Raw genomic sequence first — 12,438 nt, 5'->3', positions numbered from 1 at the left:
AGAAAGAAAGAAAGAAGAGAAAGAAAGAAAGAAAGAAAGAAAGAAAGAAAGAAAGAAAGAAAGAAAGAAAGAAAGAATATTATCATGTACTTGATGGCATGTCAACGGAATGATGTATACAAAAGAGAGAAGCAAGATGTAAGAAAATATAGAGTGGGTCTAACCATTCTTCAGAGCTTCCTCAATACTTTGAAGTTTGAAAAGTTTGGGTCAGTTTAAGGAAACACACATCTCTTTCATTCAGCACCAAACAGGAACAATTAAGAACAAATGTTTCAACAGAGAGATAGTCAAAATCTTTGTTCCATAGATCACATTAGACTAGTGCTCTAAGAGCAAGGCCTTGAAAAGAGCATGAAAAGAAAGGGCGGGCATCAGAAAAGGAAGTAGCTGCTGAAGTCCAGGACTGCTTGGACAACTGGGCTGCCTCTCTCAACACCCGATCTTATTTCCCTCTTCCTGAGTTTTCAAAATAAGAATAGAATCCAAGGTCAGAATGTTCTGAGTTTTTATTGAGAATGTTTGCAGTTTTGTTGATTTCTGGAGAGGTGTTTTTAAAAAACATTTTCTCTTCTTAATGTTAATCACTTCCAATAGCCTGCGATCTGACTGTTGATTTATACTGATCAAGAAACCTGAACATACCTCAGAATCAGCAGACAAATAAGCCTCTTGGGATAAACTTAAGTAACACACAGTTCCCAAACAGTTTAAAGTTTATTGCTAACATATGTGTTGGTCAGCTTCTATCAGTGTGACAACACACCCGAGAATAGCAACATAAAGGAGGAAAGGTCTGTCATGGCTCATGGTTGCAGAGGCCTCAGTCCATGGTCTTTTGGCTATGCTTCTGGCCCCATGAAGAGGCAGAAATGTCATGGGGAAGGAATGACAGAGGGAAGCTGCTCGCCTATGTCAGCAAAGAAGAAAAGGGAGGCAGGAGGAGAGCAGAAAGGAGGGGAGTGAAGGAGAGGAATAAAAGGGAGAGAGGGAGAGAGGAGAAAGGGGTTAGAGAAAGTTTCAGTCCCCAAAGTCAGACCACCTGACCACACTCTTCACCCAAGTCATGCCTCTAAATTCTCTCTTTTCCCCATAATGCCATCAAAGTATGAGAAATCATGAAGAATTTATCCACTGACGAAGTTAGAGTCCTTATAATCCACACACTTTCCAAAAGCCCCATCTCGGTCTCAACAGATGAGTCTTCTGGCGAACAGTTTAGAGCCAAGCAATAGCAAGACCAACTTTGGAATGGAATATAACTTCCTGTAGAAATATGCCAACCAGGACACCACAGCCAGGAATGCTCTTCACATTTCAAAATAGTGCTAGACTCGTGATATTCTAGAACCTAATCATCAGTGCTTCTGAGCAAACACATCACAAATCTCAAACATGGTTTTCCAGAAATACACTCTCTCCTGCTTTACACAAAGCCCTCCATGTGCAAGAATTATAGAACTCTTGCAATTCCTGCAAGAAGCATGCCTTGGGATTCTATAGGATCAGACCCCACTGGTTCTCGGGGAGATAGGAGGAAGACAGACAGGGGGCACACAAAGAACCAGATGGGGATAGAAGAAGAGTCAGAAAAGCAGAGGTTTCCAGGGTAGTGACCTCCTAGGTAAGGACCAAGGGCTTATTTGGAAGCCCAAGGACCATAATAGGAATAAAAATTTTTCATCATTTTAACAGGTTGAGATGCCTTAAGATGAACTCTGACCATCTGCAGTTCAGACCCACAACTCACACCTTGGCTGCAGATCCCCCTCCAGCGCCCATATTCTTGATCTTTTCCCCTGCCTCAGACATAATGCCAGCATTTACCCTCTGGCTCCAGCACCAGAGAGGCAAGTTAGAGAAATTTTTGCTTTGAGGGTTGCGTAGATCTTGGTCTCTTTGTAAGAGCCAGGACAGTGAATTTATTTCTTGACTTTTCCCCAATTAGTAAAGGCTCATCATATGTTGGCCTTACTGTAATCTTGAAAAACAAGAGATCTTGGAAAAGTCTTTGGTGACAATATACATTAATATGAGGTAATAAATCCTCTAGAGACAGTTGAACTGAAATGGTTATAGACTGAGAGGAGAGAGACAATGATCCGTCCCCTCTACATAGGAAAGAGATCTAAAGAGTGGTTGGCTGATCTGAAGCCCTCTTGGGAGCCTTGTTGGAGACAAACAAATACCAAAGGATTTGAGAGTGTAGGAGGAGCAAATTCAATTTACTCTAAAGACACCAAAATCATGGTAATCACAACTTCCTGTCACATTTGGATTCTTTGCAAACTAGTGTAAACAGTCATTCGGAGGCTCGTTCACTGGCTCAGAGGGAGCCCCATGGTTTTCCTGCCTGTCTCCCCACCTCAGACAATCTTGACATCTCCATGTGAGAGGAAGCCTGCTCCGCAGTGTGGCAGACAGAAGCAGTGAGAGGTAAGCTCTGTGGGGCTGAGCCTTCACAGCCTTCAGCTCAGCCCCACATCCTTCTTTTTTGATTGACCCTGATTCCTCCACATGGGAGATATATGAGTCAGGGCATCATGGGAACCTCTGAGACTAAAGAATGATTTACTAACTATTCAGGTTTTATTACAAGGGATGAAAATATAATGCACAGAACATACGTAGCACACTGCCCGGCCAAGAATCATCGTAATAAATTGAAACTACTAGTCCCATTCATCATTCCTCCCAAGCAAAAAAAAAGAAAAGTGAGGGTTACTTTGTGATGCCCAGGGATTCCATGCTTCATAACCCACTTTCCAGGAACATCATGAAACCCAGGAACTTCAGGGACAGATTAGAGGGGCACAGGCCACAGTGCAGGGCAAGGCCTGAATGGCTGTGGCTGTAAGGGTACTTCACGCTCATTATGCCCTGCATGCTTGAGGAAGACCCCCTTGTGAAGCTGCTGGCTGCCTGCAGTCGCTGTGCTCTGGAAGAGCCCCTAGGCCTCTGACCACTTCTCCACCCCAGAAACAAGGGCTAAGACCCTGATTGGCCAAGAGCACATCAATCACTGAAACAGTTCTTTTTTCCAAACCAGTTTACCCCTGTAATTATGAGTACACTGCTGGCCTGTGGCCAACCCACTGGGGACTGCCTATCCTGCAGCCCACTCTGCTGTTAGGGTAGCTTTTCTCCTACACCATAAATAAACTTTCCCTTCAAATTACATCAATCCTGACTTCCTCTTTTCCCAAGGGAGGCATGGGCTATGAGCCAGTCTCTCCCCACTTCCTCATTCTTCACTGGAGTGAAGGTGACAGACCCAGAGAAGAGTGGAGGGTCATTGTGGAGGACCCCTCTCTCCCTCAGAGACCCCACCAAACACCACAGAGCCGTGTATGTTCATGAGATTAACAGTCAGGGCTGGATCCTGATACCAAAAGTTTTCAAGAAATGACTCCCCCCTTTGATCTGGAATTTCTGGAATGTTTCACCTGTCTCTAGTTGTCTCTCCTGCTTGTCACCTCAGAGCTCAGAGGTGTACACCACTGGCCAGACCCCAGGGCATGACCTTTCTACCACAACACTTACCCAAGGTAGCAAGAGATGGGGCTGTGCAATCTATGCCGCCTCTAATGTCTTCGCCGGAAAGTGTTTCTCAGCCGCTTCCAAATCTACACAGAAGTGTGATGATGATGTTGGGGTAGATATTACACTGCGAACCACTCGCACCCCCTTTTATTCTTCCCTTATCTTCCTCTACTTTCAAAGATGTAGCAGGCTCTGATCTGATTGCCTGATTGTCTCAGGATTGGCTCTGATCTGATTGTCTCTAGGTGGTGACTGTGTGTGTGTTTTGAAGGACAGCAGAAGAGAGAACTTGTATCAGAAGCAGGCTGCAGGGGTCTCTAGATTTTGTTTTTTGAAAGTCTAAATTCTTAAGGACTACACAGAGGCTTTCAGAGAGATGAAAGGAAGAGTGTATAAGGAGACTGCCCAAGAAAAACAAGAGACGTGCGGGCTTCCTTTGACTTCCTCGCTTCCCCAAACTGAAAACAAAAACTGAAGCCAAGAAGAAAAGAAGACCAAGGGCTTTCCTGTCTATGTTCATTATTGATAACAAATCACCGCAAACTTAGCACCTTAGAACACCTCACGTTAGCTCACAGTACTACATATCCAGCATGTTTTATATTTTTATAGTTTGCAGTTTTACAGATTCGGTTCAGCAGGGCTTGCATGAGTAGCCAGGGCCTCTGCAGGGTATCTCAGGGCTGAAAAGCAAGGCGTCAGCCAGGCTAGGGTCCTAGGAGAAATCTGCTTACAAGCTCATCCAAAGGGGCGGCCTGTGGCGCGGCACCGCCGAGTCCCACATTTCCTTGCTGGTTACCCCACGCGATTGCTCTCGGCTCCGAGAAGCCAACGGTGCCCCTTGCTCTACAGCCTGCTTCATCGCCAAGCTTGCATGAGGGTGTGGAAGCCTTCATATGCACGAAACTTTGGCTTGCACTTCTGCAACCAACATGAAAAGCCTCTCCTTCTACGAGGCTTGGCTAATGACATCAGGCACACTTGGATAATTTCCTACCGGTAGGTCTGATTTGGGACTTCAGGTATATCTGCAAATTCCTTCAAAATACTACTTAGATCTTATTTTTTTTAAATCTAAATTGATGCATTAAAAACACAATGCTTCATTTTAATAAGTCCCATGTGGTGATGTTCCCATATTTCTATTTTTAGTGATCTATCTATCTATCTGTATATATAGTCTCTCTACGCATGTGTGTATTATATATGCATTGTGTGGCCAAGTTAAACATAACTGCCTCTTCCATCATTCCTTTATGGTGAAAAGTTTTCAAATCTTTCCTGTAGTATTTTGAAACGCACAGTGCACCATCCCTATCTGTAGTTCACATATTCTGCAACTGAAACCCAGAGCTGCTGAGACCTAGCTAAGTGCAACTTAGAGCCCATTGATCCTTTTTCCCATCTTCCTCTGCCCCCATCCTCTAGTAACCACGATGCTGTCCTCAACTTCTAGGAGATCAATCTTTTATGTCCCATATGCATGAATCTATACAGCACTCAGTATGGTTTTTAACAGTATTAATTATTCCCTGGTAATTTGTAGCTATTGTAAATGACCTTGCTTCTGAAAATCTTGATTGATTTTTAGCAGTTGTTTTCCTTTTTTTGATGGACTATCTGGGATCTTCCCCATATAAAACTATGTCACTTTCAAACAGTAATAATTTAACTTGTTTTATACTTTGGATGCCCTTTATTTTCTTGTCTTACTCTAGCTAGAACTTTCAGTTCTATACTGAATAAAAGGAGTCAGCTTGTATTGTTGTAGATTGTAGAAATAAAGCTTTCAATATTCCCCCATTCAGTATAATGCCAGCTGTCAGCTTATTATATATAACCTTTATTTTGTTGAAAACTATGGGGTTTTAAAAATTTTTTTAAACTATTTATTTATTTATTTATTTATTTATTACAGGGTCTTGCTATGCAGCTTGGACTCATAGTGACCCTACTGTCTCAGCCTCCCAGTGCTGGGATTACACCACACCCACTTTCGGTGGATTGGCATGGAGCAAGTGTAGCATGTGGTGCCAGGGATCAATCCCAGGTCTTTGTGCTTGCCAGGCAGGCACTTAGACTGCTAAGCAATCTCCCCAGCCCCCCATGTTTTTTTTGTTTTCTTTCAGGTACTGGAAATTGAACTCAGGATCTTTTGCTTGCCAGGGAGGCACTGTGCCACTCTGCTATACCGCCAGCCCTATTTGACTACTATAAATATTATATTATATTCATTCTATGCCAAATTAGTTCAGTATTTTGATCATGATGAGGTTGAACGTTATCAAATACATATGTGATTGTATTGAGTGATGTGCTATGTTGACTGGTTTATTCATGTTGAACCATTCTTTTACAAGCCTGGGATGACTCCCACTTCATAATGTTTGATGATCTTTTTCCCTGCTGCTCTGTATGATCTGCTCATATTTTGTGGAGGATGTTTGCATCTTCACTTGTCAAAGATATCGGCCAATGGTGCCATTTGTTGTTGTTAAGTCCTGCCTTATGGAATGTGTTCAAAACAATTCCCTCTTCTTTCTCTGTCTTGCTTTTTTTTTTTTTATTTCTCCAGAATAATGAAAAAAATTGGTATTAGTTTTTCTCTAAATGTTTCATAAAAATCCTCACTGAAATAATCTTCTCCAGGGGTTTTCTTTTTCATCACTAATTCAATAGGACTCTTCATAGTTTGCTTTGGTGTTATATCCTCCATGATTTGATCTCGGTCAGGTGGATATGTTGAAGAACTTGTTCATTTTTCCTAGGTTATCAAGTTTATTGGAGTGTAGTGCTCCATAATAGTCTCTAATGATTTTCTGTGTGTTTCTACGGTATCAGTTGGAATGTCTCCTTTTACATTACCTTGTGACAACTTGAGTCTCCTGATTTTTAGAAATTTGACTGTCACTTTATCTTTTTCAAGGAAACAGTTCGTGATTCCCTTGATCTTTTGAACTGCATTTTTAGTCTCCAGTTTATCTATTTCTTCTCTGATCTTTGTTATTTTTTTCTCTCCACTAATCTAACTGAAGGACTAAGTATTCTAGTCTTGCTGATCGGTGTATGTTTGTACGTGTCTTTCCAAATTTCTAAACAAGCTGGTTATTTTCTCTGAACTTGTAATCACTTTTGATATTTCCACAGTAGCTGAATATGAAGCCCAGGTCACCTGTGACTTCACTGTGGGCGTGTGTTGTTTCAGCACTACATAATGACCCAGACCCAGGTTTGCTCTAAGTCCTCAGTTAGTATGTTGTGCAGCATAAACCTGGAGATATCCTTAAATAGAAGTCCATCCCTCTAAACTTGTCCTTGAGATTGGGACAGGCTCAAATGCCTCACTCTGTGACAGGCTTTGGTCACGTACTGCAAGGGGCTATCCACTCACAGGTGATGCTGGCCCATGAAGAAGTGCTGCACACTGGGGCTACGTGTCCCCACCCCGAGCCCCAGGCATTCCAGAGGTGCTATCCATAGGCAGGTCTAGATGCAGCAGCCATTAGGATCTACCCTACCCAGTGTGAGGTTTCAACCACCTAGCACCAAGTTCCAAGGAAAGCCCTAGCCAAACTACCCTGCTCTAAATGTGAACAGCCTTGCTGTATAGGCTACCCAGGGTCAGAGCACTGCTGGTAAAGGAAGCCTTGTGACCAGCATACTTCATTCTATTCTGGGATATTCCTGAGTCTCACAGCCCTTGGATCTATACAGCGCCAAGTATGCACCAAGGCCTACACGGTAGTTCATGGTAAGACAGACAAAACATGGTTTTGTCCCATTAGGATATGTAACAGATGCACGTTTGTGCTTTGGCTCACTGGGCACAGTACACAAGTTCCATCTGAGAGTACTTGCCTGGGATAGCTGTGGTACCCATGGTTAGAGGATGGGTGATGGGAATAGTCCCTTGGCCTCCAAGGCAGATGCTATACTGGGTTGTACCTGTCTTGTAGCCACAGGTAACTGCACAGTCTGGGTCAAGGACTGCCTCAGATTCTCTCTAAGCCCAGCAGTCATATGGGCTAAAACTCAAGTCTGTTTCAGGGGTACACAGATCACCACTTGAAGCTAGGTGGGTCTAGATGTACCACTCATGAGCTCTGGCTCACATGCACAGGCCTGTGGCATCTGCCCGGTGCCAACTCGCACCACTGGCGGCCCACCTCACTGGTGCAAGACAAAGTTCTATACTAGCTTTCTTGTCCTTGTGGGCAGGTGGGGCCGTTATTTCTGCCCCTGCTCTCTGAAGCTGAGGGTTCATTGGTAGAATCTGTTAGTATCTGGTTGTCGCTCAAGTGGAAAATCTGCAGTGGCCTTGGAGTAGAGGTTCTTGGACTCTGGCCAGGAGCTAACTTTTACCATGGTGGGCTTAATAATCTGGCTTCAAGTCTAAGACCCAGATTTCATTCCCACTCTCTCCCTCAAGCCAAATAGGTTTTTTAGCACTTTGGAGTGGAGTAAGGGTAAAGTGGGCAACATTTCCCCCTGGCCTCTTCAGCGCATCCTTTTACAGGACACTAAAACCATACAGCGTGCTCTCACATTTGGCTTCCTCAGTTCTTGTGATGGTAGCGTGGCAAGTGCATAAGCCGTTCAGACTGTTGTGTTTGTGGAGTGATAATCCCTGGAGGATCTGACTCAGTTGCCACCATGCTTTGCCTTGTTTGTCAAATAACTAGGCAGAGGCACTAGTACTCCAGGGACAGAAATCTTGTGGCCATCGTAGTCTTCGATCTACTGCAGTCCCAGAGGAAGAAGCTGACCCATGGGGTCTGCCAGCATCCTCAAAGCTTTGGAAGGAAAGGCTTCAGGATATGCCCAAGAACACGGGAGCATGGGAAGTCACCCATGTTGTGTCAGTTCATTCTCTATGGCCTGGGGCCGGGGATCTTATAAAGAGAGAGGTTCATTGAGCTTGCCATTTTTGGAGACTAGAAGTCTAAAGAGTTGGCCTCTTCTCTTCAGTCTCTAGTGAGGAGCCCATTGGCTATATGACAACAGGGTAGATGGTGTCATGCTAGGAGTATGCATGAGAGGGAGAGAGTGATTTCACAGTAAGGCAAGATGAGAGCAATTCTTAAAAGTAAGAGGCAAAGCTTACTTTTTCTGTATAAACTCACACTTGTGCAACTTAACCAGCATTTCATGGGAATTGCATTAATTCTTTCCAAAGGCAATGACCAAACTGTACATAAAGATTTGCACATCCCAAAGATATTAGGCCTGCAGTTAATACTTTTCTTCCACTTTGAGAAAAAATAGTAAACATTATAATGTCCAAAATTTCACTTTATTAGCTCAATATACCTAACTTTTTTTTCAATTATGTATTTGGTACAGGGAATCACTACACAGCTCAGATTCATAGTGAACCTCCTATTTTTAGCCTCCCCAGTGCTGGATTACAGGCATATAATACATGTCCCACCATGCCTGAACTCAGTTACCAGCTCAGCACACCCAGGGGGTGGGGCCAGAGTGACAATATACCTAAATATTTTTAAAAGAAAAACATTTTTTAAAACACTAGAAGAAGAAAAACATTAAGTCTTTCATTATCTCCTGCCTAAAAATTATGATTGTCAGATATATCCTAGGAAAAACAAAAAACTGCCAGGTTTTCCTGGACAAGGACAAGATTTGTTTAGTTTTCTTCCTCCTCCTGTTATTTGGGAACCAGCACCTCGTCCTCCATGATCACACAGGACACCAGTGCCCTGCTCTGTCACTGCACTCAGCTCATCTTGTGTGACAGAGCTGTGCACACATCTCCACTGGCCCTGCCAAAGTGTCACTGCCGATAAGTCTGGATGATTTGACAAAAAGCAAACAGTTTTATCCAAATGACTACTTGACTCTGGGCTATATCAAACAAATTACAAAGCTGGCAAAAGACTTCAAAACTCCCAATGGTAGAACACTGGGAAAAGAGAAGTTCAAAGAAAAGGAACAAATCCAAGGCTAACACTTGGGGTTTCATTTTCCTTTCTCATGTCTAGCTTTCACCTCCTTTACTTCTGTGCACTACAAATACAGCAGCAATAACTTGCTCCCATTAAGAAAGATAAAATAATAATAACAGACATGATAATTATTGATTGATGAGTTGTTCATCCTAAGCTTCACGCTTGGCTCAATTTATTTCCAGTTTTAGAAAGGAGCAAAGAAAAATAGTAGAACCCTTTAATAGTCTTTGCCAGTAGTGATACTGCCCAGTATTTCATTGGCTGAGGCCAGTCACATGACCAAGACTGATAGGTGAGGAGCTTTAATCCACTTCCTGGGAGCAGTAAACAGCATTGCAAGGGCATCAGATTTGTAAATGATAATCCCCAGAACAATCTACCCCAACAAATCCATATCAACTATTTCAGGAATAAGGATCATTTAATGTCACTTCTTCAAGAAATATCTTTGTACTCATGATCAGAGGCTGCTGACCCATTCAGTGCAATAATTTTTTTTTTTTGTAAAATCAGTTTTAAAACTTTGGTCACAGTTATTTTGACTCTGTTTCACCTACCACTGTCCCTGCCATTAAAATTCTCTTCAGTAAAAGTTATAACATACACAGTTACATAAGTTAAAATTCATGTATACTTGGATTTTAAATTATAGATAAAATTAAGATACAACATAAATGATATATTCAGTAAAATCATACATTAAATTTATTATGAATTATATGTACATATGTCATACGTATAATGTAAAATCTAAGTAGAAAGGGAAACCATAATTGAAATCTTACAGTTGAACTAATCATCTTCAAAGTAACTTTAACTAATACCCTTTGAAAAACTAAAAAAATGGCTCAGTGATTGTATTTCATGAATGTGTGGTCTTCTCTGTTCTGGGCCATGTGTTTTATTTTTTATTTATTTATTTGTAGTTTAAGGAAGGGTCTACAGGGTGTTCAGGGTCTAACTACTAGATCAGACTCATAGTGATCCACCTGTTTACAGTCTCCCAAGAGCAGGGATTACAGGAACATGCCACCACACCAGTCTCAATTGCCATCTCAGCATGCGCTGGGGGCAGGACCAGCATGGCAGGCCCAGGGATCAAGCCCCTGCTCCTGTGCCTGCTTGTAGGTGCTTTAATCTGCTGAGCTATTGGGCCAGCTTGTGTTTTAAATAATCAAACTTTAAAAGCTACATAGCCTCATCTTTGCCCAAACCTTCTTTGGCTCAAGCACAATGGACTGATCTGGATTTGACTTTCCCCAAGAGAGCCTTGTCTTTGTTCTCATCCATGTGTGATCAGGGTTCATTTGCAGGTAGAATGGTGAATGTTCTGGCTTTCCACAAATGTGCAGCTAGAGGAGCCACTGAGAAAAGAAGCTGTCCCCAAGTGGCTTTATGCCATACAAGTTATTTAATACTGCTTAACATGAGCAAAAAGCCAGTAGAAGGTTCACATAACAATAACCCACACTCCTTCCTCCTCCACATGGTCTTTATAATCGTCTAATTAACTTAAATTATTTAACTAAAAGCTATAATTAAGACATAATAAGAATCTCCCACTAACTTATAACTAGAAGCCACATTTAATCATCTTGAAACATCCCATATTACTCACTTGATGCTTATTACAAAACTATCCAGAGAATAAAAGATGTTATTTTTACCATGTAGGCTACTGAGAATATATATTTCAGTTGTAGATTTGGATAAGGATTGTAAATTGCTTTTCCAAATCTCAACAAAGGCCTTCCAATCAAACAACTAAAAAAAAAAAATGTTTCTGAAAAGAAAGGTGGAGGCTGCAACAAAAAAGAACGCAGATTTAAGCCAAGCTGTCTGTAGCAAATAGATGCACCTTGTTGAACGCAAGAATGCATATGCCTCTGCCTCAGCAATGTTTTAGGTGGGAAATTCAAAAAATTTTCTTACACTAAAACCAGCACTAGCCAGGCACGGTGGTGCACACTTGTAATCGGGAGGCTGAGGCAAGAGTATCACCGAGAGTTCAAGACCAGCCTGTACTACAAAGTGAACTCAAGGCCAGTCTGAGCTGCATAGAGAGACCCTGTCTCAAAAAGACAAAACAAAACACAAGCAAACCAAAAATAAACAGTGCCAAGAAAATGTAGGTCTGGTTGCCAGTCCCTTTTCTTCATAGCAAAAGAAATAGCCATCTCTGTTACCACTCCAACAGCACTTATGGCTAGTGCCTCAATTACTTTTCTTTTGTTGTTGGGACAAATATTTGACATCCAAAATGAAGGAAGGAGAGGTTTGCTTAGCTCACAGTTACTGGAGGTTTCAGTCTGGCTCCAAGGCAGAAGGGCACATGGCAGAGAGCAACCTTTCATGGTGGGGGCAAAAAGTAGTCAAGGGAGTCATTGGAGCAGCTCAGGCAGCTAGCTGGCCTCTCCCCTCCTTACATTCTAATGCAGATTTTCTACTCTGAGGCACTCACACCCAGAACCCCAGCATTGGATCAAGAATCTATCACAAACTCCAGAAGCCACCCTGCATGAGACTTCAGGGGGACAACTAGACACGAACTGTAACAGGTAGCAAAATCTTAAAAAGCAGCACAGTGACCCTTTAGAATCTGGCAGGAAATTTACTATTACTATAAAGAGTTTCATAATTCTAATAATATAATTTTCTAAGAACCATTTCAAGAACAGTTCTGTCCTGCAGAAAAATGACTTAAAGAACTAATGTTTTAATGACACTCTTTTCCTACATCCTGGTGAATGAGGTTTACTCACCGTTGACTGGAAAGTAACACAGCATCTCCACCTTGTTATGCATCCGCTGATCTACTCTTCTCCCTACGCCTGTGCTTTCCCCTTTGATGAGGGAAGTGTCTGCACCTCGTTCTCTGGAAGCTCTTCCTCTTTTACCTTCACAGAGACATCACCTCTGCATCTGT

Source organism: Octodon degus, unplaced genomic scaffold (genome assembly GCF_000260255.1).
Source record: "Octodon degus isolate 3935 unplaced genomic scaffold, OctDeg1.0 scaffold00022, whole genome shotgun sequence".
NCBI classification, from domain to species: Eukaryota; Metazoa; Chordata; class Mammalia; order Rodentia; family Octodontidae; genus Octodon; species Octodon degus.
This window is presented reverse-complemented; position numbering follows the sequence as displayed.